The sequence below is a fragment of the Zingiber officinale genome, chromosome 7B (assembly GCF_018446385.1).
Source record: "Zingiber officinale cultivar Zhangliang chromosome 7B, Zo_v1.1, whole genome shotgun sequence".
NCBI lineage: Eukaryota > Viridiplantae > Streptophyta > Magnoliopsida > Zingiberales > Zingiberaceae > Zingiber > Zingiber officinale.
Genome location: NC_055999.1, coordinates 41,099,210 through 41,101,689, shown reverse-complemented (window position 1 = coordinate 41,101,689; position 2,480 = coordinate 41,099,210). Strand labels below are relative to the sequence as shown.

At 45.3% G+C, this 2,480-nt stretch overlaps 1 pseudogene; it reads right to left on the bottom strand.

The window, feature by feature from the left end:
• Positions 1-250: 250 nt before the first annotated feature.
• Positions 251-322, bottom strand: LOC122007594 (annotated as a pseudogene).
• Between the last annotated feature and the right edge of the window lie 2,158 nt (positions 323-2,480).

Below are 2,480 nucleotides of genomic sequence, written 5' to 3'. Positions count from 1 at the left end.
ATCCAAACCACCACTTAGAGCTTTTCTACGAGATTTGTGGTACCATGAAAGTGAACGGAGTCTCTCCAGAATCAGTAAGGTTATTGCTTTTTGGATTCTCCCTGAAAGACAGAGCCAAGCAGTGGCTAAATTCCCTTCCAGCAAACAGCATATCATCCTGGGAGCAGTGTGAGGAGAAATTTTTAGACAAGTTCTACCCACCAAGCAAAACTGCCCACATGAGGAACTTGATCGCAAGCTTCAAACAGATAGACTCAGAATCATTATTTGAAGCCTGGGACAGATTTAAAAGTATGTTGAGACAGTGACCCCATCATGGCCTTGAGAAATGGTTGGTTCTACACACATTCTACAATGGAATCAACTATCACACGAAGGTGTCCCTCGATTCTGCAGCAGGAGGAGCACTAATGAACAAGAGCCTTGATGAAGTTGAAGAGATTATAGAGAATGTGGCTCAGAACCACCATCAGTGGGCAACAGAAAGATCTGGTAGTTCTTTCTCAGGAAATCCAATAAAGGTGTCAGGAGAATTTGACGTAGATGCAGTCACACTCATGTCTGCAAAGCTAGACTGTAAAATACCGAAAATATACGAATATTAATAAGGGAATTTTCCAAAATTTTTAGAAATTTTTCGGGAATTTTTCGGAGCTCGTATGGACGAGTTAACGGGGACAAGAACGGGGCTGGGAAAAAGCCTGTTTAGGCTACCCCATTTAAGCGAGGAAAAGATTATATTTATATATCCTTTCCCTTTTATTTTCTTTATTTCTTTTCATTTTCTTTTGTCGCCATTTCTTCCTTGCCAAGCTACCCCGCGCGCCCCTCTTCTCTCCCCGTCACAACCTGTGCCCTAACTGCCGCCCTCTCCGCCGCGATTAAAACCTCTCCTCTCCCTCTACTGATCTCTTTCTTCCTGATCCCTTCTTCCTATTCTCTCCCAAGCTTTCTTCCTTTTCTTCACCACAGAAGCCGACACTGACCCCAATCGCCGGTGCCCTAGCCTCTGCCCCGACTCCAGCGACACCCATCTCCACGGTGTCACCTTGCAGTACAGTGCCGAGCTTTCTCCCCTCTGTGCTGCCAGTGACCCTCACAGCCGACAGTTTCGTGCTGCCCTTCTACTCTTCTGCCGCTTCTCCTCAGCCCTAGCCAACGCTGCCGGAGTAGTGCCGACGGTCGCCTCCTTTGTGGCGGCAACCGAGTCTAGCGCCGGCTGTTCCTCTTTGTCCTAATCTGCAGCCGGCTGAGTTCCTACTTTCCGCACGAAGCCAGTACAGCCGAGCCCTGGCACTATAGTTGGCCATCAGATTCGACCCAAAGTCGTTGCTGATACCCTGGTTCACCCCTATACGGTGGGTTTCTTCCATTTCCGGTCAAGGGTAAGCTGCTAGTGTGAAATTGGGATCTGATTTTATACATTTTGTTAGGTTTTTGATCACCTCAGTGGAGGGTTTCCAGCAGCTACCTCATCCTGTAGCAATCAGCTTTGACTGTGAATTGAGGTAAGATTTAGGGTTTTGATCTTTGTGGTAGATTATTGCTAGTGTGTTAGCAATAATTATTGATTTAGGTTTAGAAGGTATATAACGGTGTAATTGGGGTTAATGAAACTAACCCTAACTGGTCAGTGGATTATAAATTAGTTTGGCTATTTGCTTATACTTAAATTTAGCTAAACTATACGATTTATTACAGGACTTTGATTCGAGACGAGCATCTCGACGTTGGAGGTTGATTATTTTCCTATTGGAGGCGGGTACTTTGACTTATGTCTTTGATATGCATAATAATATGTTTAACATATAGCAGTGATTGTGTAATCATTTTGTTTCGGTTGGTCAATACATGATAGTTACAATGTTGCTTGTTTATTTATTCTGGACTGCATATTATTTACCTGATCATATATGCTTTAGGTAGTGACCCAACCACATGCTATGTTATCTTCTAGATCTAGGGTTTATTTGATGCCCTATCTGATTTGTGTACCTTCTATCTGATACATCTTCCAGTGGTACACACTTTGTATTAATTATATGGTCATTACTATGTTATTCATGAGATTACCATGCTTAGTGTCATGCATCATGATTGCATGCTGTGCAATTGTCGGCTCTACTATGGTTGAGCCCATCGCCAGTTACATGTACTGCACACACCACCACCCATGGATTAGTGGTATATCAGGCAGGTGTGTGGCGATTCTGCTGTTTGGCTCCGTTGGTCAGGTGACTCAGCGTGGTAGCCGGCAGTCAATTCCGCTCTGTTTGGCTCCGCTGCATTTAGTGTAGCAGCGTGGTAGCCGGCAGATGGTGGACTCTGTTTGGCTCCGTTGGTCAGATGACTCAGCGTGGTAGCCGGCAGAGATTTCCTCCCCGTCATCGTGTACCGGGAGATAAGAGCATTGAGCTCCCCCATTTATGATTTGGGGTCAGAGGACAGGAGTACTCCGACAGCATCCCGTCCACTCTGTC